General features: G+C 43.7%; 9 non-coding genes across 9 annotated transcripts; all 9 read left to right on the top strand.

Moving 5' to 3' along the window:
* Positions 1–1,200: 1,200 nt before the first annotated feature.
* On the top strand, positions 1,201–1,282 carry TRNAS-AGA (transfer RNA serine (anticodon AGA)). Its single transcript has one exon. It is a non-coding gene; the product is annotated as a tRNA-Ser (tRNA).
* Positions 1,283–2,571: 1,289 nt separating this feature from the next.
* Positions 2,572–2,643, top strand: TRNAH-GUG (transfer RNA histidin (anticodon GUG)). The gene has a single exon. It is a non-coding gene; the product is annotated as a tRNA-His (tRNA).
* A 1,499-nt stretch (positions 2,644–4,142) lies between these two features.
* TRNAS-AGA (transfer RNA serine (anticodon AGA)) lies at positions 4,143–4,224 on the top strand. The gene has a single exon. It is a non-coding gene; the product is annotated as a tRNA-Ser (tRNA).
* Positions 4,225–5,513: 1,289 nt separating this feature from the next.
* TRNAH-GUG (transfer RNA histidin (anticodon GUG)) lies at positions 5,514–5,585 on the top strand. The gene has a single exon. It is a non-coding gene; the product is annotated as a tRNA-His (tRNA).
* Positions 5,586–8,456: 2,871 nt separating this feature from the next.
* Positions 8,457–8,528, top strand: TRNAH-GUG (transfer RNA histidin (anticodon GUG)). The gene has a single exon. It is a non-coding gene; the product is annotated as a tRNA-His (tRNA).
* A 4,455-nt stretch (positions 8,529–12,983) lies between these two features.
* Positions 12,984–13,065, top strand: TRNAS-AGA (transfer RNA serine (anticodon AGA)). The gene has a single exon. It is a non-coding gene; the product is annotated as a tRNA-Ser (tRNA).
* A 1,289-nt stretch (positions 13,066–14,354) lies between these two features.
* On the top strand, positions 14,355–14,426 carry TRNAH-GUG (transfer RNA histidin (anticodon GUG)). The gene has a single exon. It is a non-coding gene; the product is annotated as a tRNA-His (tRNA).
* Positions 14,427–15,924: 1,498 nt separating this feature from the next.
* On the top strand, positions 15,925–16,006 carry TRNAS-AGA (transfer RNA serine (anticodon AGA)). The gene has a single exon. It is a non-coding gene; the product is annotated as a tRNA-Ser (tRNA).
* A 7,510-nt stretch (positions 16,007–23,516) lies between these two features.
* Positions 23,517–23,597, top strand: TRNAS-AGA (transfer RNA serine (anticodon AGA)). Its single transcript has one exon. It is a non-coding gene; the product is annotated as a tRNA-Ser (tRNA).
* Positions 23,598–26,018: the final 2,421 nt, after the last annotated feature.

The raw sequence follows: 26,018 nt of genomic DNA on the forward strand, positions 1-26,018 counted from the left end.
ACATATGTAGCTGTCTCGCAGCCCAATCCAGACGTCAATCGAAGACAGGTTTCAATGCAAATAGAGCAGTAAGTGCAGAGAAATGCTCACTCTCTAAAAATGGCATTTATACAATAGTAAGATTAAATCCAACCTCACAAGTAGATAGGATTTATCAATAAATAAATAAAGCTTCTCCTCTCTGATATGGAATTACCCCCCAAAAAGTATAAGGGAATACCCAATGCTAAGCTATGAGAGGGGCAGACCTCACAGTAGTGAAACATTTTATAGACTGTTTGATACTACTAGGACATACAAACTACCACAGTACATGTCTTACCTTTTACTTACATAGCATGATGCCCCTAGGACTACCTAGGGCCTACCTTAGGGGTTACTGATATGTAATAAAATTGGAGTTTAAGGCTTGGCAAGTAGTTTTAAATGTCAAGTCGAAGTGGCAGTACACTGCAGCACAGGCACTGCAGTAGCAGGCTTGAGACAGGTTTGAAATGCTATTTCTTTGGGCGGCACAATCAGTCCCTGGGTATATGGTATACCACTTTACAAGGGGCTTTCAAGTAAATTAAATCTGTCAGTCAGGTATACTCCAATTATACACATGATTAGGGAAGAAGCACGTGCACTTCAGCACTGATTAGTAGCGATAAAGTGATCAGAGTCCTAAGGCCAACAAAAAGATACAGCAAAATGCGGAGGTGAAAAGCAATAAGGTGGGGTTGGGACCACCTTAAGAATGCAAGGTCCAACAAAAACGAACTAAGGATAACATGAGTAAAACATCAGGTTTCTTCACAGCATTTGGTGAGACAAGTGGGCCTTCTTTTATCTTCCATAAATGCAATCCTTCCCGGACCCCTTTATTATATAGCTCTTCAAGGAAAAAATATAAAGCACTTACAAAGGAGCCTCAAATACTCAAAGATGGTAGACTTCTTTAATATGGGACATATACTAAAAGCAGCACGAAAACAGAGTGCAATAGGGTCCAAAAAACTTGAGTGACCCATGAGAGTATGCATGCAAGCCTATGGTATTCCAAACTAGAGATATACGCATGCAATTTTTGTTTTTAGGAGAGAATGTGCCTGCTGAAAAAAACCTTATTTTTTAAAAGTGCATTGCAGAATATCAGGAATTTGCTGTGGGACACCTTGAAAACTTGCATACAGATTATGTGCACACACCTTGCAGTCAGTTGTTGTGGCCGAGTGGTTAAGGCGATGGACTAGAAATCCTTTGGGGTCTCCCCGCGCAGGTTCGAATCCTGCCGACAACGGGAATCTTTTTAACATCGGCTACAATTTCAGAAGTTAACCTTTAGTATTTCTTCCATGTCAGTTTTATAAATAGGTGGCTTATTTTGGTGTCACTATTGCCATATCACATATTTATTATCGCTCCCCCTTTCATATCTTTGCTATAACTCTCGTCCTTCATTTGCGCTGGTGCAAACGCTTCAAATTATTATACCCTGGCTCTCTCGGTCATACCTGTGCATGCACTTGAAACTTACTTTACCAATAAAAGAAGCAAATAGAGAAATAAAATAAAAGTGCTAGCTGGATTAGGCAAACACACTTCATAAAACTGCATTTTCTTTTCTATTCTCCCCCGTGTTACAAGCTTAACTGCTCCCTGTTTAATTTCTCTTAACCTGCTGTTGCTGGATGAGAATTTCATCTACAAGCTCTTTCTGTGTTTTTTCCTAGTCTTTTCTTTCCCTTTTCTTAGATTTGTAACTGTTCCTTTACGTGCTCTATTTAGGCGCCATTAATCTCATTTGAGCTCCCTGTACCTGCTGCTGTTTTCTCCACACCTCATACTGCCTTTTCCCTCTTTCTCTCTTTCTCTGCGGTTGGTGGCTACTTTCCAAAGCGTCTGATGCCCCAATGTTCCTTCGTCTTGTTGTCAGACGTGAATTTGAAAAGCAACAAAATTAACAAGCCTTTACCACTCACACATGGCAGAAGTTTATACTTTAATTCAATGAGCTAAGAAAAGTGTGTTGTGGGGCACCTACGAGCCATGGTGCTTGCTTCATCATAATTAGGCATGCAGTCATTAGCCACAGCTCTGATTATGGGTCACTGAGGTCAGTTTCAATAATTCCTCAAAAACCTAACCATGCAGTCCCCCCTAACTGTGTAGTTATCTTGCTTTACTGCTGTTTGTGTGATTAGCTGGGAGGAGCTCACGGCAGCATCCTCCCAATAAAAGTGTAGATGGACCGCTCTTTAACTCTTTCTTGCTTCACATACAGATGGCTTGAGGAGGTACAGGGGAGTTGCAGGTCTAATAAACAGAATAGAATATCTGCACCAGGTGTGTTTCTCTGCATTGGTGTCCCATCACAGGCCCACCAGTGTATGTGTGATCTTTGACTCCTGCCAGTTCACAAGCAGGCCGCCAGGAAACGGTTTCAGCCTATCAACCACTGAGGAGATAAAGCCTTTGTATAAGGAATGAGGAAGCAATGAACACATTCAGCCTATCACAGGAGTAGCCCTGAATGTTCCGAATTATAATTTCTTCATGTCACTGTACGTTATTGAGCCCAAGTAGCTCGCCGTGATAGTATAGTGGTTAGTACTCTGCGTTGTGGCCGCAGCAACCTCGGTTCGAATCCGAGTCACGGCATTGTGGTTGGCAATGTCACGGCAGTTGGGTTTTTCCTTTACAGAATTCCCAAATGTACCAGTTGTTTTTGTAAAATGTCTATTAAAAACAGATCCTTTTCAATATTTAAACGATCTAACAACAAATTATTTAAACACACATGATTATAAGATGTAGGTATACTGTACTTACTGACATAAATTATCGTTCTTGAACATATTTGCGGTAAGGGGAGCGGAGCTCTCCCCCAGGCCAATCAGAATGCAGATGAATGCAGTTGCAGTTGAGTGACCTGTGTTGTGGCTGTCTACAGGGAATGCACATATGTAGCTGTCTCGCAGCCCAATCCAGACGTCAATCGAAGACAGGTTTCAATGCAAATAGAGCAGTAAGTGCAGAGAAATGCTCACTCTCTAAAAATGGCATTTATACAATAGTAAGATTAAATCCAACCTCACAAGTAGATAGGATTTATCAATAAATAAATAAAGCTTCTCCTCTCTGATATGGAATTACCCCCCAAAAAGTATAAGGGAATACCCAATGCTAAGCTATGAGAGGGGCAGACCTCACAGTAGTGAAACATTTTATAGACTGTTTGATACTACTAGGACATACAAACTACCACAGTACATGTCTTACCTTTTACTTACATAGCATGATGCCCCTAGGACTACCTAGGGCCTACCTTAGGGGTTACTGATATGTAATAAAATTGGAGTTTAAGGCTTGGCAAGTAGTTTTAAATGTCAAGTCGAAGTGGCAGTACACTGCAGCACAGGCACTGCAGTAGCAGGCTTGAGACAGGTTTGAAATGCTATTTCTTTGGGCGGCACAATCAGTCCCTGGGTATATGGTATACCACTTTACAAGGGGCTTTCAAGTAAATTAAATCTGTCAGTCAGGTATACTCCAATTATACACATGATTAGGGAAGAAGCACGTGCACTTCAGCACTGATTAGTAGCGATAAAGTGATCAGAGTCCTAAGGCCAACAAAAAGATACAGCAAAATGCGGAGGTGAAAAGCAATAAGGTGGGGTTGGGACCACCTTAAGAATGCAAGGTCCAACAAAAACGAACTAAGGATAACATGAGTAAAACATCAGGTTTCTTCACAGCATTTGGTGAGACAAGTGGGCCTTCTTTTATCTTCCATAAATGCAATCCTTCCCGGACCCCTTTATTATATAGCTCTTCAAGGAAAAAATATAAAGCACTTACAAAGGAGCCTCAAATACTCAAAGATGGTAGACTTCTTTAATATGGGACATATACTAAAAGCAGCACGAAAACAGAGTGCAATAGGGTCCAAAAAACTTGAGTGACCCATGAGAGTATGCATGCAAGCCTATGGTATTCCAAACTAGAGATATACGCATGCAATTTTTGTTTTTAGGAGAGAATGTGCCTGCTGAAAAAAACCTTATTTTTTAAAAGTGCATTGCAGAATATCAGGAATTTGCTGTGGGACACCTTGAAAACTTGCATACAGATTATGTGCACACACCTTGCAGTCAGTTGTTGTGGCCGAGTGGTTAAGGCGATGGACTAGAAATCCTTTGGGGTCTCCCCGCGCAGGTTCGAATCCTGCCGACAACGGGAATCTTTTTAACATCGGCTACAATTTCAGAAGTTAACCTTTAGTATTTCTTCCATGTCAGTTTTATAAATAGGTGGCTTATTTTGGTGTCACTATTGCCATATCACATATTTATTATCGCTCCCCCTTTCATATCTTTGCTATAACTCTCGTCCTTCATTTGCGCTGGTGCAAACGCTTCAAATTATTATACCCTGGCTCTCTCGGTCATACCTGTGCATGCACTTGAAACTTACTTTACCAATAAAAGAAGCAAATAGAGAAATAAAATAAAAGTGCTAGCTGGATTAGGCAAACACACTTCATAAAACTGCATTTTCTTTTCTATTCTCCCCCGTGTTACAAGCTTAACTGCTCCCTGTTTAATTTCTCTTAACCTGCTGTTGCTGGATGAGAATTTCATCTACAAGCTCTTTCTGTGTTTTTTCCTAGTCTTTTCTTTCCCTTTTCTTAGATTTGTAACTGTTCCTTTACGTGCTCTATTTAGGCGCCATTAATCTCATTTGAGCTCCCTGTACCTGCTGCTGTTTTCTCCACACCTCATACTGCCTTTTCCCTCTTTCTCTCTTTCTCTGCGGTTGGTGGCTACTTTCCAAAGCGTCTGATGCCCCAATGTTCCTTCGTCTTGTTGTCAGACGTGAATTTGAAAAGCAACAAAATTAACAAGCCTTTACCACTCACACATGGCAGAAGTTTATACTTTAATTCAATGAGCTAAGAAAAGTGTGTTGTGGGGCACCTACGAGCCATGGTGCTTGCTTCATCATAATTAGGCATGCAGTCATTAGCCACAGCTCTGATTATGGGTCACTGAGGTCAGTTTCAATAATTCCTCAAAAACCTAACCATGCAGTCCCCCCTAACTGTGTAGTTATCTTGCTTTACTGCTGTTTGTGTGATTAGCTGGGAGGAGCTCACGGCAGCATCCTCCCAATAAAAGTGTAGATGGACCGCTCTTTAACTCTTTCTTGCTTCACATACAGATGGCTTGAGGAGGTACAGGGGAGTTGCAGGTCTAATAAACAGAATAGAATATCTGCACCAGGTGTGTTTCTCTGCATTGGTGTCCCATCACAGGCCCACCAGTGTATGTGTGATCTTTGACTCCTGCCAGTTCACAAGCAGGCGGCCAGGAAACGGTTTTAGCCTATCAACCACTGAGGAGATAAAGCCTTTGTATAAGGAATGAGGAAGCAATGAACACATGCAGCCTATCACAGGAGTAGCCCTGAGTGTTCCGAATTATAATTTCTTCATGTCACTGTACGTTATTGAGCCCAAGTAGCTCGCCGTGATCGTATAGTGGTTAGTACTCTGCGTTGTGGCTGCAGCAACCTCGGTTCGAATCCGAGTCACGGCATTGTGGTTGGCAATGTCACGGCAGTTGGGTTTTTCCTTTACAGAATTCCCAAATGTACCAGTTGTTTTTATAAAATGTCTATTAAAAACAGATCCTTTTCAATATTTAAACGATCTAACGACAAATTATTTAAACACACATGATTATAAGATGTAGGTATACTGTACTTACTGACATAAATTATCGTTCTTGAACATATTTGCGGTAAGGGGAGCGGACCTCTCCCCCAGGCCAATCAGAATGCAGATGAATGCAGTTGCAGTTGAGTGACCTGTGTTGTGGCTGTCTACAGGGAATGCACATATGTAGCTGTCTCGCAGCCCAATCCAGACGTCAATTGAAGACAGGTTTTCATGCAAATAGAGCAGTAAGTGCAGAGAAATGCTCACTCTCTAAAAATGGCATTTATACAATAGTAAGATTAAATCCAACCTCACCAGTAGATAGGATTTATCAATAAATAAATAAAGCTTCTGCTCTCTGATATGGAATTACCCCCCAAAAAGTATAAGGGAATACCCAATGCTAACCTATGAGAGGGGCAGACCTCACAGTAGTGAAAAATGTAACAGACTGTTTGATACTACTAGGACATACAAACTACCACAGTACATGTCTTACCTTTTACTTACATAGCATGATGCCCCTAGGACTACCTAGGGCCTACCTTAGGGGTTACTGATATGTAATAAAAATTGAAGTTTAAGGCTTGGCAAGTAGTTTTAAATGCCAAGTCGAAGTGGCAGTACACTGCAGCAAAGGCACTGCAGTAGCAGGCTTGAGACAGGGTTGAAATGCTATTTCTTTGGGCGGCACAATCAGTCCCTGGGTATATGGTATACCACTTTACAAGGGGCTTTCAAGTAAATTAAATCTGTCAGTCAGGTATACTCCAATTATACACATGATTAGGGAAGAAGCACGTGCACTTCAGCACTGATTAGTAGCAATAAAGTGATCAGAGTCCGAAGGCCAACAAAAAGATACAGCAAAATGCGGAGGTGAAAAGCAATAAGGTGGGGTTGGGACCACCTTAAGAATGCAAGGTCTAACAAAAACGAACTAAGGATAACATGAGTAAAACATCAGGTTTCTCTACAGCATTTGGTGAGACAAGTGGGCCTTCTTTTATCTTCCATAAATGCAATCTTTCCCGGACCCCTTTATTATATAGCTCTTCAAGGAAAAAATATAAAGCACTTACAAAGGAGCCTCAAATACTCAAAGATGGTAGACTTCTGTAATATGGGCCATATACTAAAAGCAGCACGAAAACAGAGTGCAATAGGGTCCAAAAAACTTGAGTGACCCATAAGAGTATGCATGCAAGCCTATGGTATTCCAAACTAGAGATATACGCATGCAAATTTTGTTTTTAGGAGAGAATGTGCCTGCTGAAAAAAACATTATTTTTAAAAAGTGCATTGCAGAATAACAGGAATTTGCTGTGGGACACCTTGAAAACTTGCATTTAGATTATGTGCACACACCTTACTGTCAGTTGTTGTGACCGTGTGGTTAAGGCGATGGACTAGAAATCCATTGGGGTCTCCACGCGCAGGTTCGAATCCTGCCGACAACGAGAATCTTTTTAACATCGGCTACAATTTCAGAAGTTAACCTTTAGTATTTCTTCCATGTCAGTTTTATAAATAGGTAGCTTATTTTGGTGTCACTATTGCCATATCACATATTTATTATCGCTCCCCCTTTCATATCTTTGCTATAACTCTCGTGCTTCATTAGCGCTGGTGCAAACGCTTCAAATTATTATACCCTGGCTCTCTCGGTCATACCTGTGCATGCACTTGAAACTTACTTTACCAATAAAAGAAGCAAATAGAGAAATAAAATAAAAGTGCTAGCTGGATTAGGCAAACACACTCCATAAAACTGCATTTTCTTTTCTATTCTCCCCCGTGTTACAAGCTTAACTGCTCCCTGTGTAATTTCTCTTAACCTGCTGTTCCTGGAAGAGAATTTCATCTACAAGCTCTTTCTGTGTTTTTTCCTAGTTTTTTCTTTCCCTTTTCTTAGATTTGTAACTGTTCCTTTACGTGCTCTATTTAGGCGCCATTAATCTCATTTGAGCTCCTTGTACCTGCTGCTGTTTTCTCCACACCTCATACTGTCTTTTCTCTCTTTCTCTCTTTCTCTGCAGTTGGTGGCTACTTTCCAAAGCGTCTGATGCCCCAATGTTCCTTCGTCTTGTTGTCAGACGTGAATTTGAAAAGCAACAAAATTAACGAGCCTTTACCACTCACACATGGCAGAAGTGTATACTTTAATTCAATGAGCTAAGAAAAGTGTGTTGTGGGGCCCCTACGAGCCATGGTGCTTGCTTCATCATAATTAGGCATGCAGTCATTAGCCACAGCTCTGATTATGGGTCACTGAGGTCAGTTTCAATAATTCCTCAAAAACCTAACCATGCAGTCCCCCCTAACTGTGTAGTTATCTTGCTTTACTGCTGTTTGTGTGATTAGCTGGGAGGAGCTCACGGCAGCATCCTCCCAATAAAAGTGTAGATGGACCGTTCCTTAACTCTTTCTTGCTTCACATACAGATGGCTTGAGGAGGTACAGGGGAGATGCAGGTCTAATAAACAGAATAGAATATCTGCGCCAGGTGTGTTTCTCTGCATTGGTGTCCCATCACAGGCCCACCAGTGTATGTGTGATCTTTGACTCCTGCCAGTTCACAAGCAGGCGGCCAGGAAATGGTTTCAGCCTATCAACCACTGAGGAGATAAAGCCTTTGTATAAGGAATGAGGAAGCAATGAACACATTCAGCCTATCACAGGAGTAGCCCTGAGTGTTCCGAATTATAATTTCTTCATGTCACTGTATGTTATTGAGCCCAAGTAGCTCGCCGTGATCGTATAGTGGTTAGTACTCTGCGTTGTGGCCGCAGCAACCTCGGTTCGAATCCGAGTCACGGCATTGTGGTTGGCAATGTCACGGCAGTTGGGTTTTTCCTTTACAGAATTCCCAAATGTACCAGTTGTTTTTGTAAAATGTCTATTAAAAACAGATCCTTTTCAATATTTAAATGATCTAACGACAAATTATTTAAACACACAAGATTATAAGATGTAGGTATACTGTACTTACTGACATAAATTATCGTTCTTGAACATATTTGAGGTAATGGGAGCGGATCTCTCCCCCAGGCCAATCAGAATGCAGATGAATGCAGTTGCAGTTGAGTGACCTGTGTTGTGGCTGTCTACAGGGAATGCACATATGTAGCTGTCTCGCAGCCCAATCCAGACGTCAATTGAAGACAGGTTTTGATGCAAATAGAGCAGTAAGTGCAGAGAAATGCTCACTCTCTAAAAATGGCATTTATACAATAGTAAGATTAAATCCATCCTCACCAGTAGATAAGCAGGCGGCCAGGAAACGGTTTCAGCCTATCAACCACTGAGGAGATAAAGCCTTTGTATAAGGAATGAGGAAGCAATGAACACATTCAGCCTATCACAGGAGTAGCCCTGAGTGTTCCGAATTATAATTTCTTCATGTCACTGTACGTTATTGAGCCCAAGTAGCTCGCCGTGATCGTATAGTTGTTAGTACTCTGCGTTGTGGCCGCAGCAACCTCGGTTCGAATCCGAGTCACGGCATTGTGGTTGGCAATGTCACGGCAGTTGGGTTTTTCCTTTACAGAATTCCCAAATGTACCAGTTGTTTTTGTAAAATGTCTATTAAAAACAGATCCTTTTCAATATTTAAACGATCTAACGACAAATTATTTAAACACACATGATTATGAGATGTAGGTATACTGTACTTACTGACATAAATTATCGTTCTTGAACATATTTGCGGTAAGGGGAGCGGACCTCTCCCCCAGGCCAATCAGAATGCAGATAAATGCAGTTGCAGTTGAGTGACCTGTCTTGTGGCTGTCTACAGGGAATGCACATATGTAGCTCTCTCGCAGCCCAATCCAGACGTCAATTGAAGACAGGTTTTCATGCAAATAGAGCAGTAAGTGCAGAGAAATGCTCACTCTCTAAAAATGGCATTTATACAATAGTAAGATTAAATCCAACCTCACCAGTAGATAGGATTTATCAATAAATAAATAAAGCTTCTCCTCTCTGATATGGAATTACCCCCCAAAAAGTATAAGGGAATACCCAATGCTAACCTATGAGAGGGGCAGACCTCACAGTAGTGAAAAATGTAATAGACTGTTTGATACTACTAGGGCATACAAACTACCACAGTACATGTCTTACCTTTTACTTACATAGCATGATGCCCCTAGGACTACCTAGGGCCTACCTTAGGGGTTACTGATATGTAATAAAATTGAAGTTTAAGGCTTGGCAAGTAGTTTTAAATGCCAAGTCGAAGTGGCAGTACACTGCAGCACAGGCACTGCAGTAGCAGGCTTGAGACAGGGTTGAAATGCTATTTCTTTGGGCGGCACAATCAGTCCCTGGGTATATGGTATACCACTTTACAAGGGGCTTTCAAGTAAATTAAATCTGTCAGTCAGGTATACTCCAATTATACACATGATTAGGGAAGAAGCACGTGCACTTCAGCACTGATTAGTAGCGATAAAGTGATCAGAGTCCTAAGGCCAACAAAAAGATACAGCAAAATGCGGAGGTGAAAAGCAATAAGGTGGGGTTGGGACCACCTTAAGAATGCAAGGTCTGGGGAGGAGCCTAGCCTAAATCCGAGATGGCCGCCTGATCCCTCGGCTCCGCCGATCCCTCCGCTTTTCTCCCGGCCCGCGATTTCTCCTGCTGTCCATCCTGTCTTCAAACTGCATTCTCGGGACCGGGAGACGATTTGGCATCCAGCGGTGTGCTTCCCTGCTCGTTCCGTGAAGCAGAAGTACCGGGACGCCCTTGTCTCCCCCTCGGCGCTGGCGGCAGAGGGACGTTTCCTTTGTTCTCGACATGGCCGGCCATGTTTGCACTTTTTATGGATCTTGCCACGGAGACGATCTGACCGGCGGGGAAAAGTAGCGGCGCTGTGTTTACCGCTGCGGGGCTCAGCTTAGCCTTGATTGATCTTGCGCCTTGATACTGTTGGGGTCGGCAGTGCAACAGTGTATCTGCGCCTTTGTTCATGCTTGGCGCTGCTGGCTCGCTACTCTCCGACGGCGAAGGGGTGGAAGCCATACTGCTGACTGTGCCCCTTGCTCCTGTGATTCCTCCGGGCTGCTGCCAGAGAGATGCCCTGCTGTTCCTGCTGTATTGGCGCCGTGCGTGGCACCGGAGTGGCGTGTGCTGCTTCTGTGCTCCCTGAAAACACACATCCTGTACCCGGACTGGACGTCTACCTAGAGGGGAGAGACGGTGGTGACCGGCCTCGAGAGCTGCGACCCTGTTACGAGCCCTGTGTGCAGAGACCTGCTGCCCGGTACACCTCTGCGTTACCATTTAGTGTAGGAGACATCATGCGGGCATTGAGCTCTTTCCGATCTGAAATGCTGGACAATGCCCGGGACTTAATTGATCGCCTTGATGTTAATGCTTCCTATGCTACTCCGGTGGTCTTTGATGGCGCCCGTCTGCAGGACACTTCTCCACATCCTGACCCCGATCACAGTGGGGAGCCTACCCAGTTGTGTCCAGATAACCTGGGAGTGAGTGAGACTGGTGATGTTCCGGCGCGGATTGACATGAAGGAGCGGCTACCTGTGGACGAGGGTCCTGAGGTGTGGCTGGTGAGCCGTCCTCGGACGCCATGTTTGGTTTTTCCTTTGTGTTCGGCTGGTGTCGATTGCAACTTTCTCCTGAGGCGGATGACTTTGTTTTGGCAGACTGATTTGAGTGCTCTGAACCAACGTGGGGTCCCCCTTCCTATCATCGTTGCTCGCAGGACTTTGGTGTGGACATGCTCTGATGGGCGGCGCTATACCCTGCCGGGATCGCTCCGTCTATCTCTCCAGTTCAATATGGCCACTGTACAACCGGACCACGTCGGTGCCCCAGATCGCAGGGGCCAGGGCTGAAGATGCTCCTACTATCCTGATTTGCGGTAGAGTGTACTGTCGGGGTTGCAGGACATAAACTGTGGAGTTGGTTACTTGTGTTTCTCTATGGTTCGGGGTTCCGGGAATGGGTGGCCGAGGGTTCACAAGCTGGTTGTTTCTTTGATTGATCCTAGCTGTTGGGGTGGAGGTTTGGTGCGGGTTGGGGGGTCAGAGATTAAGTGGTATTGGCCCTCCTCCGGTCTTAGATGTTCTATGGGAGGTTTGGATTAGGATACTCTTTTCTTCCTCCCTTTATTTCAGGTATTACTGTATTTCTTTTTCTTTCTCTTCTCTCTTTTCCTGTCCTATATTTTGGGTTTATTGGGCGACAGACACACTGCTGGGGGGGGGGGGGGGGGGTAGGCCGTAGCCTCTGCATGCGTGTAGGGTGGGGGGTTGGGGGATGGGTTTTTAGTTTGTTTCAGTTTCTATGGTGCCTTGTTTCTCTTCGTTTCTTTTCGTCTTCTTTATTCTATCTTGGGTCCGTGTTTGGGAATGCTAGTGGGCGGGTGGCGGTGGACATTGTCTACTATGTTGGATCTGATACCCTGTTGCAAATACTTTGAGCCGCCATTCCGCCTGGGGGGACTTGACTTTTAGTTTGTTGCCTAGGTGGTGAATTTGTCGCTACTGTCACGCTGTGCCTGCACGGACTCCGCCTTTTTAGTATATAGTTTATGTTTTAAAATGCAAATTGGGAATGTCGAACTTAATAGTTGCAACAAAAACATTGAAAATTAACCTTCATTGCTCCTGGGACAAACCTTTAAATGCCTGCCTATGTATAATGTGATACTGTGTCGCCGTATTGCGCGCTCTGGTGCTTCAACAGTATTCGTGGCTTGCCTGATGGTTGTAGGCCCGTACTTGTTCTGTTCTTAATGCACAATAAAGGTTTTCAAAAATTAAAAAAAAAAAAAAAAAAAAAGAATGCAAGGTCTAACAAAAACGAACTAAGGATAACATGAGTAAAACATCAGGTTTCTCTACAGCATTTGGTGAGACAAGTGGGCCTTCTTTTATCTTCCATAAATGCAATCCTTCCCGGACCCCTTTATTATATAGCTCTTCAAGGAAAAAATATAAAGCACTTACAAAGGAGCCTCAAATACTCAAAGATGGTAGACTTCTGTAATATGGGCCATATACTAAAAGCAGCACGAAAACAGAGTGCAATAGGGTCCAAAAAACTTGAGTGACCCATGAGAGTATGCATGCAAGCCTATGGTATTCCAAACTAGAGATATACGCATGCAATTTTTGTTTCTAGGAGAGAATGTGCCTGCTGAAAAAAACATTATTTTTAAAAAGTGCATTGCAGAATATCAGGAATTTGCTGTGGGACACCTTGAAAACTTGCATACAGATTATGTGCACACGCCTTACAGTCAGTTGTTGTGGCTGAGTGGTTAAGGCGATGGACTAGAAATCCATTGGGGTCTCCCAGCGCAGGTTCGAATCCTGCCGACAACGAGAATCTTTTTAACATCGGCTACAATTTCAGAAGTTAACCTTTAGTTTTTCTTCCATGTCAGTTTTATAAATAGGTGGCTTATTTTGGTGTCACTATTGCCATATCACATATTTATTATCGCTCCCCCTTTCATATCTTTGCCATAACTCTCGTCCTTCATTAGCGCTGGAGCAAACGCTTCAAATTATTATACCCTGGCTCTCTCGGTCATACCTGTGCATGCACTTGAAACTTACTTTACCAATAAAAGAAGCAAATAGAGAAATAAAATACAAGTGCTAGCTGGATTAGGCAAACACACTTCATAAAACTGCATTTTCTTTTCTATTCTCCCCCGTGTTACAAGCTTAACTGCTCCCTGTGTAATTTCTCTTAACCTGCTGTTCCTGGAAGAGAATTTCATCTACAAGCTCTTTCTGTGTTTTTTCCTAGTCTTTTCTTTCCCTTTTCTTAGATTTGTAACTGTTCCTTTATGTGCTCTATTTAGGCGCCATTAATCTCATTTGAGCTCCTTGCACCTGCTGCTGTTTTCTCCACACCTCATACTGTCTTTTCCCTCTTTCTCTCAATCTCTGCGGTTGGTGGCTACTTTCCAAAGCGTCTGATGCCCCAATGTTCCTTCGTCTTGTTGTCAGACGTGAATTTGAAAAGCAACAAAATTAACAAGCCTTTACCACTCACACATGGCAGAAGTTTATACTGTAATTCAATGAGCTAAGAAAAGTGTGTTGTGGGGCCCCTACGAGCCATGGTGCTTGCTTCATCATAATTAGGCATGCAGTCATTAGCCACAGCTCTGATTATGGGTCACTGAGGTCAGTTTCAATATTTCCTCAAAAACCTAACCATGCAGTCCCCCCTAACTGTGTAGTTATCTTGCTTTACTGCTGTTTGTGTGATTAGCTGGGAGGAGCTCACGGCAGCATCCTCCCAATAAAAGTGTAGATGGACTGTTCCTTAACTCTTTCTTGCTTCACATACAGATGGCTTGAGGAGGTACAGGGGAGATGCAGGTCTAATAAACAGAATAGAATATCTGCGCCAGGTGTGTTTCTCTGCATTGGTGTCCCTTCACAGGCCCACCAGTGTATGTGTGATCTTTGACTCCTGCCAGTTCACAAGCAGGCGGCCAGGAAACGGTTTCAGCCTATCAACCACTGAGGAGATAAAGCCTTTGTATAAGGAATGAGGAAGCAATGAACACATTCAGCCTATCACAGGAGTAGCCCTGAGTGTTCCGAATTATAATTTCTTCATGTCACTATCCGTTATCGAGCCCAAGTAGCTCGCCGTGATCGTATAGTGGTTAGTACTCTGCATTGTGGCTGCAGCAACCTCGGTTCGAATCCGAGTCACGGCATTGTGGTTGGCAATGTCACGGCAGTTGGGATTTTCCTTTACAGAATTCCCAAATGTACCAGTTGTTTTTGTAAAATGTCTATTAAAACAGATCCTTTTCAATATTTAAACGATCTAACGACAAATTATTTAAACACACATGATTATAAGATGTAGGTATACTGTACTTACTGACATAAATTATCGTTCTTGAACATATTTGCGGTAAGGGGAGCGGAGCTCTCCCCCAGGCCAATCAGAATGCAGATGAATGCAGTTGCAGTTGAGTGACCTGTGTTGTGGCTGTCTACAGGGAATGCACATATGTAGCTGTCTCGCAGCCCAATCCAGACGTCAATTGAAGACAGGTTTTCATGCAAATAGAGCAGTAAGTGCAGAGAAATGCTCACTCTCTAAAAATGGCATTTATACAATAGTAAGATTAAATCCAACCTCACCAGTAGATAGGATTTATCAATAAATAAATAAAGCTTCTCCTCTCTGATATGGAATTACCCTCCAAAAAGTATAAGGGAACAGCCAATGCTAACCTATGAGAGGGGCAGACCTCACAGTAGTGAAAAATGTAATAGACTGTTTGATACTACTAGGACATACAAACTACCAGAGTACATGTCTTACCTTTTACTTACATAGCATGATGCCCCTAGGACTACCTAGGGCCTACCTTAGGGGTTACTGATATGTAATAAAATTGGAGATTAAGGCTTGGCAAGTAGTTTTAAATGCCAAGTCGAAGTGGCAGTACACTGCAGCACAGGCACTGCAGTAGCAGGCTTGAGACAGGTTTGAAATGCTATTTCTTTGGGCGGCACAATCAGTCCCTGGGTATATGGTATACCACTTTACAAGGGACTTTCAAGTAAATTAAATCTGTCAGTCAGGTATACTCCAATTATACACATGATTAGGGAAGAAGCACGTGCACTTCAGCACTGATTAGTAGCGATAAAGTGATCAGAGTCCTAAGGCCAACAAAAAGATACAGCAAAATGCGGAGGTGAAAAGCAATTAGTTGGGGTTGGGACCACCTTAAGAATGCAATGTCTAACAAAAACGAACTAAGGATAACATGAGTAAAACATCAGGTTTCTCTACAGCATTTGGTGAGACAAGTGGGCCTTCTTTTATCTTCCATAAATGCAATCTTTCCCGGACCCCTTTATTATATAGCTCTTCAAGGAAAAAATATAAAGCACTTACAAAGGAGCCTCAAATGCTCAAAGATGGTAGACTTCTGTAATATGGGCCATATACTAAAAGCAGCACGACAACAGAGTGCAATAGGGTCCAAAAAACTTGAGTGACCCATGAGAGTATGCATGCAAGCCTATGGTATTCCAAACTGGAGATATACGCATGCAATTTTTGTTTTTAGGAGAGAATGTGCCTGCTGAAAAAAACATTATTTTTAAAAAGTGCATTGCAGAATATCAGGAATTTGCTGTGGGACACCTATAAAACTTGCATACAGATTATGTGCACACACCTCACAGTCAGTTGTTGTGGCCGAGTGGTTAAGGCGATGAACTAGAAATCCATTGGGGTCTCCCCGCGCAGGTTCGAATCCTGCCGACAACGAGAATCTTTTTAACATCGGCTTCAATTTCAGAAGTTAACCTTTAGTATTTCTTCCATGTCAGTTTTATAAATAGGTGGCATATTTTGGTGTCACTATTGCCATATCACATATTTATTATCGCTCCCCCTTTCATATCTTTGCTATAACTCTCGTCCTTCATTAGCGCTGGTGCAAACGCTTCAAATTATTATACCCTGGCTCTCTCGGTCATACCTGTGCATGCACTTGAAACTTACTTTACCAATAAAAGAAGCAAATAGAGAAATAAAATAAAAGTGCTAGCTGGATTAGGCAAACACACTTCATAAAATTGCATTTTCTTTTCTATTCTCCCCCGTGTTACAAGCTTAACTGCTCCGTGTGTAATTTCTCTTAACCTGCTGTTCCTGGAAGAGAATTTCATCTACAAGCTCTTTCTGTGTTTTTTCCTAGTCTTTTCTTTCCCTTTTCTTAGATTTGTAACTGTTCCTTTACGTGCTCTTTTTAGGCGCCATTAATCTCATTTGAGCTCCTTGTACCTGCTGCTGTGTTCTCCACACCTCATACTGTCTTTTCCCTCTTTCTCTCTTTCTCTGCGGTTGGTGGCTACTTTCCAAAGCGTCTGATGCCCCAATGTTCCTTCGTCTTGTTGTCAGACGTGAATTTGAAAAGCAACAAAATTAACAAGTCTTTACCACTCACACATGGCAGAAGTTTATACTTTAATTCAATGAGCTAAGAAAAGTGTTTTGTGGGGCCCCTACGAGCCATGGTGCTTGCTTCATCATAATTAGGCATGCAGTCATTAGCCACAGCTCTGATTATGGGTCACTGAGGTCAGTTTCAATAATTCCTCAAAAACCTAACCATGCAGTCCCCCCTAACTGTGTAGTTATCTTGCTTTACTGCTGTTTGTGTGATTAGCTGGGAGGAGCTCACGGCAGCATCCTCCCAATAAAAGTGTAGATGGACCGTTCCTTAACTCTTTCTTGCTTCACATACAGATGGCTTGAGGAGGTACAGGGGAGATGCAGGTCTAATAAACAGAATAGAATATCTGTGCCAGGTGTGTTTCTCTGCATTGGTGTCCCTTCACAGGCCCACCAGTGTATGTGTGATCTTTGACTCCTGCCAGTTCACAAGCAGGCGGCCAGGAAACGGTTTCAGCCTATCAACCACTGAGGAGATAAAGCCTTTGTATAAGGAATGAGGAAGCAATGAACACATTCAGCCTATCACAGGAGTATCCCTGAGTGTTCCGAATTATAATTTCTTCATGTCACTGTACGTTATTGAGCCCAAGTAGCTCGCCGTGATCGTATAGTGGTTAGTACTCTGCGTTGTGGCCGCAGCAACCTCGGTTCTAATTCGAGTCACAGCATTGTGGTTGGCAATGTCACGGCAGTTGGGATTTTCCTTTACAGAATTCCCAAATGTACCAGTTGTTTTTGTAAAATGTCTATTAAAAACAGATCCTTTTCAATATTTAAACGATCTAACGACAAATTATTTAAACACACATGATTATAAGATGTAGGTATACTGTACTTACTGACATAAATTATCGTTCTTGAACATATTTGCGGTAAGGGGAGCGGAGCACTCCCCAGGCCAATCAGAATGCAGATGAATGCAGTTGCAGTTGAGTGACCTGTGTTGTGGCTGTCTACAGGGAATGCACATATGTAGCTGTCTCTCAGCCCAATCCAGACGTCAATTGAAGACAGGTTTTCATGCAAATAGAGCAGTAAGTGCAGAGAAATGCTCACTCTCTAAAAATGGCATTTATACAATAGTAAGATTAAATCCAACCTCACCAGTAGATAGGATTTATCAATAAATAAATAAAGCTTCTCCTCTCTGATATGGAATTACCCCCCAAAAAGTATAAGGGAATACCCAATGCTAACCTATGAGAGGGATTCAGAAAGGGGGTGGTGATGAACAGAGTGTCTGAATTAAGCAGACCACTCTTACCCAGTCCAAAGATCAGGGCTTGATCCATCACCGTTATTTATCTCACTGCACCATCCCAGCTCAGAACCTGGCTATATGCAAATCAGTCTGTCCCTGGCCAAGTGCATCATGGGAACAGGGCAGACTAAACTACCAAGCCAATTCTTCACCAGAAAGGAGACAAGCTACCGGGGACCGGTTTCTGGCATTTCAGCCGTCTTCGGCCTGGCTTGCTTGAATCCTGATGGTGCAGTGAGAAAGGGACTCATGTCTGAGTATACCCCGCCACACCTATAGTGGCCAAAAACGATTCAGAAAGGGGGTGGTGATGAACAGAGTGTCTGAATTAAGCAGACCACTCTTACCCAGTCCAAAGATCAGGGCTTGATCCATCACCGTTATTTATCTCACTGCACCATCCCAGCTCAGAACCTGGCTATATGCAAATCAGTCTGTCCCTGGCCCAGTGCATCATGGGAACAGGGCAGACTAAACTACCAAGCCAATTCTTCACCAGAAAGGAGACAAGCTACCGGGGACCGGTTTCTGGCATTTCAGCCGTCTTCGGCCCGGCTTGCTTGAATCCTGATGGTGCAGTGAGAAAGGGACTCATGTCTGAGTATACCCCGCCACACCTATAGTGGCCAAAAACGATTCAGAAAGGGGGTGGTGATGAACAGAGTGTCTGAATTAAGCAGACCACTCTTACCCAGTCCAAAGATCAGGGCTTGATCCATCACCGTTATTTATCTCACTGCACCATCCCAGCTCAGAACCTGGCTATATGCAAATCAGTCTGTCCCTGGCCCAGTGCATCATGGGAACAGGGCAGACTAAACTACCAAGCCAATTCTTCACCAGAAAGGAGACAAGCTACCGGGGACCGGTTTCTGGCATTTCAGCCGTCTTCGGCCCGGCTTGCTTGAATCCTGATGGTGCAGTGAGAAAGGGACTCATGTCTGAGTATACCCCGCCACACCTATAGTGGCCAAAAACGATTCAGAAAGGGGGTGGTGATGAACAGAGTGTCTGAATTAAGCAGACCACTCTTACCCAGTCCAAAGATCAGGGCTTGATCCATCACCGTTATTTATCTCACTGCACCATCCCAGCTCAGAACCTGGCTATATGCAAATCAGTCTGTCCCTGGCCCAGTGCATCATGGGAACAGGGCAGACTAAACTACCAAGCCAATTCTTCACCAGAAAGGAGACAAGCTACCGGGGACCGGTTTCTGGCATTTCAGCCGTCTTCGGCCCGGCTTGCTTGAATCCTGATGGTGCAGTGAGAAAGGGACTCATGTCTGAGTATACCCCGCCACACCTATAGTGGCCAAAAACGATTCAGAAAGGGGGTGGTGATGAACAGAGTGTCTGAATTAAGCAGACCACTCTTACCCAGTCCAAAGATCAGGGCTTGATCCATCACCGTTATTTATCTCACTGCACCATCCCAGCTCAGAACCTGGCTATATGCAAATCAGCCTGTCCCTGGCCCAGTGCATCATGGGAACAGGGCAGACTAAACTACCAAGCCAATTCTTCACCAGAAAGGAGACAAGCTACCGGGGACCGGTTTCTGGCATTTCAGCCGTCTTCGGCCCGGCTTGCTTGAATCCTGATGGTGCAGTGAGAAAGGGACTCATGTCTGAGTATACCCCGCCACACCTATAGTGGCCAAAAACGATTCAGAAAGGGGGTGGTGATGAACAGAGTGTCTGAATTAAGCAGACCACTCTTACCCAGTCCAAAGATCAGGGCTTGATCCATCACCGTTATTTATCTCACTGCACCATCCCAGCTCAGAACCTGGCTGGAAAGGAGACAAGCTACCGGGGACCAGTTTCTGGCATTGCGTGGAAGGGTATACTCAGATGTGAGTCCCTTGCTCATTGCACCATCAGGATTCAAGCAAGCCGGGCCGAAGACGGCTGTAATGCCAGAAACCGGTCCCCGGAAGCTTGTTTCCTTCCCAGTGAAAGAATTGGCTTTGTAGTTTAGTTTGCCCTGTTCCCATCATGCACTGGGACAGGAACAGACTAATTTGCATACAGCCAGGTTCTAAGCTGGGATGGTGCAGTGAGCTAAAAAACGGTGTTGGATCTAGCCCTGATCTCTTGACTGGGTGAGAGTATTCTGCTTAATTCAGAAATTCTGTCCATCACCACCCCTTGTTGTTTAATTATTTTGTCCACCATAAGCGTGGAAGGGTATACTCAGATGTGAGTCCCTTGCTAATTGCACCATCAGGATTCAAGCAAGCCGGGCCGAAGACGGCTGTAATGCCAGAAACCGGCCCCCGGAAGCTTGTTTCCTTCCCAGTGAAAGAATTGGCTTTGTAGTTTAGTTTGCCCTGTTCCCATCATGCACTGGGACAGGAACAGACTAATTTGCATACAGCCAGGTTCTAAGCTGGGATGGTGCAGTGAGCTAAAAAACGGTGTTGGATCTAGCCCTGATCTCTTGACTGGGTGAGAGTATTCTGCTTAATTCAGAAACTCTGTCCATCACCACCCCTTGTTGTTTAATTATTTTGTCCACCATAAGCGTGGAAGGGTATACTCAGATATGAGTCCCTTGCTCATTGCACCATCAGGATTCAAGCAAGCCGGGCCGAAGACAGCTGTAATGCCAGAAACCAGTCCCCGGAAGCTTGTTTCCTTCCCAGTGAAAGAATTGGCTTTGTAGTTTAGTTTGCCCTGTTCCCATCATGCACTGGGACAGGAACAGACTAATTTGCATACAGCCAGGTTCTAAGCTGGGATGGTGCAGTGAGCTAAAAAACGGTGTTGGATCTAGCCCTGATCTCTTGACTGGGTGAGAGTATTCTGCTTAATTCAGAAACTCTGTCCATCACCACCCCTTGTTGTTTAATTATTTTGTCCACCATAAGTGTGGAAGGGTATACTCAGATGTGAGTCCCTTGCTCATTGCACCATCAGGATTCAAGCAAGCCGGGCCGAAGACGGCTGTAATGCCAGAAACCGGCCCCCGGAAGGTTGTTTCCTTCCCAGTGAAAGAATTGGCTTTGTAGTTTAGTTTGCCCTGATCCCATCATGCACTGGGACAGGAACAGACTAATTTGCATACAGCCAGGTTCTAAGCTGGGATGGTGCAGTGAGCTAAAAAACGGTGTTGGATCTAGCCCTGATCTCTTGACTGGGTGAGAGTATTCTGCTTAATTCAGAAACTCTGTCCATCACCACCCCTTGTTGTTTAATTATTTTGTCCACCATAAGCGTGGAAGGGTATACTCAGATGTGAGTCCCTTGCTCATTGCACCATCAGGATTCAAGCAAGCCGGGCCGAAGACGGCTGTAATGCCAGAAACCGGTCCCCGGAAGCTTGTTTCCTTCCCAGTGAAAGAATTGGCTTTGTAGTTTAGTTTGCCCTGTTCCCATCATGCACTGGGACAGGAACAGACTAATTTGCATACAGCCAGGTTCTAAGCTGGGATGGTGCAGTGAGCTAAAAAACGGTGTTGGATCTAGCCCTGATCTCTTGACTGGGTGAGAGTATTCTGCTTAATTCAGAAACTCTGTCCATCACCACCTCTTGTTGTTCAATTATTTTGTCCACCATAAGTGTGGAAGGGTATACTCAGATGTGAGTCCCTTGCTCATTGCACCATCAGGATTCAAGCAAGCCGGGCCGAAGACGGCTGTAATGCCAGAAACCGGTCCCCAGAAGCTTGTTTCCTTCCCAGTGAAAGAATTGGCTTTGTAGTTTAGTTTGCCCTGTTCCCATCATGCACTGGGACAGGAACAGACTAATTTGGATACAGCCAGGTTCTAAGCTGGGATGGTGCAGTGAGCTAAAAAACGGTGTTGGATCTAGCCCTGATCTCTTGACTGGGTGAGAGTATTCTGCTTAATTCAGAAACTCTGTCCATCACCACCCCTTGTTGTTTAAATATTTTGTCCACCATAAGCGTGGAAGGGTATACTCAGATGTGAGTCCCTTGCTCATTGCACCATCAGGATTCAAGCAAGCCGGGCCGAAGACGGCTGTAATGCCAGAAACCGGTCCCCGGAAGCTTGTTTCCTTCCCAGTGAAAGAATTGGCTTTGTAGTTTAGTTTGCCCTGTTCCCATCATGCACTGGGACAGGAACAGACTAATTTGCATACAGCCAGGTTCTAAGCTGGGATGGTGCAGTGAGCTAAAAAACGGTGTTGGATCTAGCCCTGATCTCTTGACTGGGTGAGAGTATTCTGCTTAATTCAGAAACTCTGTCCATCACCACCCCTTGTTGTTCAATTATTTTGTCCACCATAAGCGTGGAAGGGTATACTCAGATGTGAGTCCCTTGCTCATTGCACCATCAGGATTCAAGCAAGCCGGGCCGAAGACGGCTGTAATGCCAGAAACCGGTCCCCGGAAGCTTGTTTCCTTCCCAGTGAAAGAATTGGCTTTGTAGTTTAGTTTGCCCTGTTCCCATCATGCACTGGGACAGGAACAGACTAATTTGCATACAGCTAGGTTCTAAGCTGGGATGGTGCAGTGAGCTAAAAAACGGTGTTGGATCTAGCCCTGATCTCTTGACTGGGTGAGAGTATTCTGCTTAATTCAGAAACTCTGTCCATCACCACCCCTTGTTGTTTAACCTATGAGAGGGGCAGACCTCACAGTAGTGAAAAATGTAATAGACTGTTTGATACTACTAGGACATACAAACTACCACAGTACATGTCTTACCTTTTACTTACATAGCATGATGCCCCTAGGACTACCTAGGGCCTACCTTAGGGGTTACTGATATGTAATAAAATTGGAGTTTAAGGCTTGGCAAGTAGTTTTAAATGCCAAGTCGAAGTGGCAGTACACTGCAGCACAGGCACTGCAGTAGCAGGCTGGAGACAGGTTTGAAATGCTATTTCTTTGGGCGGCACAATCAGTCCCTGGGTACATGGTATACCACTTTACAAGGGGCTTTCAAGTAAATTAAATCTGTCAGTCAGGTATACTCCAATTATACACATGATTAGGGAAGAAGCACGTGCACCCTCAGCACTGATTAGTAGCGATAAAGTGATCAGAGTCCTAAGGCCAACAAAAAGATACAGCAAAATGCGGAGGTGAAAAGCAATAAGGTGGGGTTGGGACCACCTTAAGAATGCAAGGTCTAACAAAAACGAACTAAGGATACCATGAGTAAAACATCAGGTTTCTCTACAGCATTTGGTGTGACAAGTGGGCCTACTTTAATCTTCCATAAATGCAATCTTTCCCGGACCCCTTTATTATATAGCTCTTCAAGGAAAAAATATAAAGCACTTACAAAGGAGCCTCAAATACTCAAAGATGGTAGACTTCTGTAATATGGGCCATATACTAAAAGCAGCATGAAAACAGAGTGCAATAGGGTCCAAAAAACTTGAGTGACCCATGAGAGTATGCATGCAAGCCTATGGTATTCCAAACTAGAGATATACGCATGCAATTTTTGTTTTTAGTAGAGAATGTGCCTGCTTAAAAAAACATTTTTTTTAAAAAGTGCATTGCAGAATATAAGGAATTTGCTGTGGGACACCTTGAAAACTTGCATACAGTTTATGTGCACATGCCTTGAAGTCAGTTGTTGTGGCCGAGTGGTAAGGCGATGGACTAGAAATCCATTGGGGTCTCCCCGCACAGGTTCGAATCCTGCTGACAACGAGAATCTTTTTAACATCGGCTACAATTTCAGAAGTTAACCTTTAGTATTTCTTCCATGTCAGTTTTATAAATAGGTGGCTTATTTTGGTGTCACTATTACCATATCACATATTTATTATCGCTCCCCCTTTCATATCTTTGCTATAACTCTCGTCCTTCATTAGCGCTGGTGAAAACGCTTCAAATTATTATACCCTGGCTCTCTCGGTCATACCTGTGCATGCACTTGAAACTTACTTTACCAATAAAAGAAGCAAATAGAGAAATAAAATAAAAGTGCTAGCTGGATTAGGCAAACACACTTCATAAAACTGCATTTTCTTTTCTATTCTCCCCAGTGTTACAAGCTTAACTGCTCCCTGTGTAATTTCTCTTAACCTGCTGTTCCTGGAAGAGAATTTCATCTACAAGCTCTTTCTGTGTTTTTTCCTAGTCTTTTCTTTCCCTTTTCTTAGATTTGTAACTGTTCCTTTACATGCTCTATTTAGGCGCCATTAATCTCATTTGAGCTCCTTGTACCTGCTGCTGTTTTCTCCACACCTCATACTGTCTTTTCCCTCTTTCTCTCTTTCTCTGCGGTTGGTGGCTACTTTCCAAAGCGTCTGATGCCCCAATGTTCCTTCGTCTTGTTGTCAGACATGAATTTGAAAAGCAACAAAATTAACAAGCCTTTACCACTCACACATGGCAGAAGTTTATACTTTAATTCAATGAGGTAAGAAAAGTGTGTTGTGGGGCCCCTACGAGCCATAGTGCTTGCTTCATCATAATTAGGCATGCAGTCATTAGCCACAGCTCTGATTATGGGTCACTGAGGTCAGTTTCAATAATTCCTCAAAAACCTAACCATGCAGTCCCCCCTAACTGTGTAGTTATCTTGCTTTACTGCTGTTTGTGCGATTAGCTGGGAGGAGCTCACGGCAGCATCCTCCCAATAAAAGTGTAGATGGACCGTTCCTTAACTCTTTCTTGCTTCACATACAGATGGCTTGAGGAGGTACAGGGGAGATGCAGGTCTAATAAACAGAATAGAATATCTGCGCCAGGTGTGTTTCTCTGCATTGGTGTCCCATCACAGGCCCACCAGTGTGTGTGTGATCTTTGACTCCTGTCAGTTCACAAGCAGGCGGCCAGGAAACGGTTTCAGCCTATCAACCACTGAGGAGATAAAGCCTTTGTATAAGGAATGAGGAAGCAATGAACACATTCAGCCTATCACAGGAGTAGCCCTGAGTGTTCCGAATAATAAATTCTTCATGTCACTGTACGTTATTGAGCCCAAGCAGCTCGCTGTGATCGTATAGTGGTTAGTACTCTGCGTTGTGGCCGCAGCAACCTCGGTTCGAATCCGAGTCACCGCATTGTGGTTGGCAATGTCACGGCAGTTGGGTTTTTCCTTTACAGAATTCCCAAATGTACCAGTTGTTTTTGTAAAATGTCTATTAAAAACAGATCCTTTTCAATATTTAAACAATCTAACGACAAATTATTCAAACACACATGATTATAAGATGTAGGTATACTGTACTTACTGACATAAATTATCGTTCTTGAACATATTTGCGTTAAGGGGAGCGGAGCTCTCCCCCATGCCAATCAGAATGCAGATGAATGCAGTTGCAGTTGAGTGACCTGTGTTATGGCTGTCTACAGGGAAAGCACATATGTAACTGTCTCGCAGCCCAATCCAGACGTCAATTGAAAACAGGTTTCAATGCAAATAGAGCAGTAAGTGCAGAGAAATGCTCACTCTCTAAAATTGGCATTAATACAATAGTAAGATTAAATCCAACCTCACCAGTAGATAGGATTTATCAATAAATAAATAAAGCTTCTCCTCTCTGATATGGAATTACCCCCCAAAAAGTATAAGGGAATACCCAATGCTAACCTATGAGAGGGGCAGACCTCACAGTAGTGAAAAATGTAATAGACTGTTTGATACTACTAGGACATACAAACTACCACAGTACATGTCTTACCTTTTACTTACATAGCATGATTCCCCTAGGACTACCTAGGGCCTACCTTAGGGGTTACTGATATGTAAAAAAATTGGAGTTTAAGGCTTGGCAAGTAGTTTTAAATGCCAAGTCGAAGTGGCAGTACACTGCAGCACAGGCACTGCAGTAGCAGGCTTGAGACAGGTTTGAAATGCTATTTCTTTGGGTGGCACAATCAGTCCCTGGGTATATGGTATACCACTTTACAAGGGGCTTTCAAGTAAATTAAATCTGTCAGTCAGGTATACTCCAATTATACACATGATTAGGGAAGAAGCACGTGCACTTCAGCACTGATTAGTAGCGATAAAGTGATCAGAGTCCTAAGGCCAACAAAAAGATACAGCAAAATGCGGAGGTGAAAAGCAATAAGGTGGGGTTGGGACCACCTTAAGAATGCAAGGTCTTTCAAAAATGA

This window comes from Lissotriton vulgaris, unplaced genomic scaffold, assembly GCF_964263255.1.
Source record: "Lissotriton vulgaris unplaced genomic scaffold, aLisVul1.2 SCAFFOLD_301, whole genome shotgun sequence".
Lineage (NCBI taxonomy): Eukaryota > Metazoa > Chordata > Amphibia > Caudata > Salamandridae > Lissotriton > Lissotriton vulgaris.